This window comes from Nanorana parkeri, unplaced genomic scaffold (genome assembly GCF_000935625.1).
Source record: "Nanorana parkeri isolate BGI_ZX_2015 unplaced genomic scaffold, ASM93562v1 scaffold861, whole genome shotgun sequence".
NCBI lineage: Eukaryota > Metazoa > Chordata > Amphibia > Anura > Dicroglossidae > Nanorana > Nanorana parkeri.
In genome coordinates, this window is record NW_017307129.1 from 543,982 (window position 1) to 544,981 (window position 1,000).

Genomic DNA, 1,000 nt, shown 5'->3' on the forward strand with positions numbered 1-1,000 from the left:
CTCCCTGCATTCAGGGGTGTGAGGTTGTATTGAAGTCAAAGGCACCGCAGCCACGCCCCCCACCCACAGTGCAATCGCCCACACCCGGGACGCAGACACGTTAGTACCTGCATTCTTGTCCAGTGCGATCTGCAAAAATAGTGCTTGCAGCATGTTTGAAGATCGCACTGGACCGGAACGCAGGCACAAACTGCGGGTGGGGGCCTTGGCTGCGGTGCCATTGCCTTCAATGCACCGCCATATCCCCTCCTGCCCCCTGAATGCAGGTGTTTTTTCGTTGGTAGATCTTATTAAGCTCGTCATTTGAAAAGTAGATCTCCAGATGAAAAATTGTGGGTGCCCCTGATCTAGAGGCAGGGCATGTTTACCTTTTCTATCTGAGCATGCTATCCAGTCAAAGAGCATCCAGATGTTTGAAACTGTTGCTAATGTGCCATGTTCTTGTTCCTCCTCTTCTGCTAATCCTAAGATATCCCCTGAAACTGGCATGGGGGACTTAGTGTCACATACTCTCATGTACCTTGATGGAGACTGAATGGAGGAGATGGCACCCCTTGCGTCTCTTGTCCATCACCTCTGGAAGTGGTAGCAGGGAATGTGTGGGTACAGAGTAGCACAGATGCCAAACCTGGAACAGTCAAGATGCCAAGCGAGGTAGCAGGTACAGTGGGCAGAAGCAAGGTCTGTGTCACAAGCCAGGGTCAAGCCAGCTGGGCAGTGGGGTATCAAGAGGAGTCAAAGGTGAGCTGGGTCAGGAACAGGAGACAGTCAAGACATGAGAGTGCAGGGAACAGGACTAGCTGGAAATCAGTCAGCAATGAGGGAGCCAAACATGCCAGTTCATATATGCTCATACAATGTCACTTCCTGTGAAATGTTACTTTCTGTGTGATGTCACTTTCGATGCATCATCAAATTGGCATGTGCGGTCATTCCATGTACCTTCCATCATGCATACGTACACACATATGTGCGTGACAGCGCATGTTCCCTCTGACCC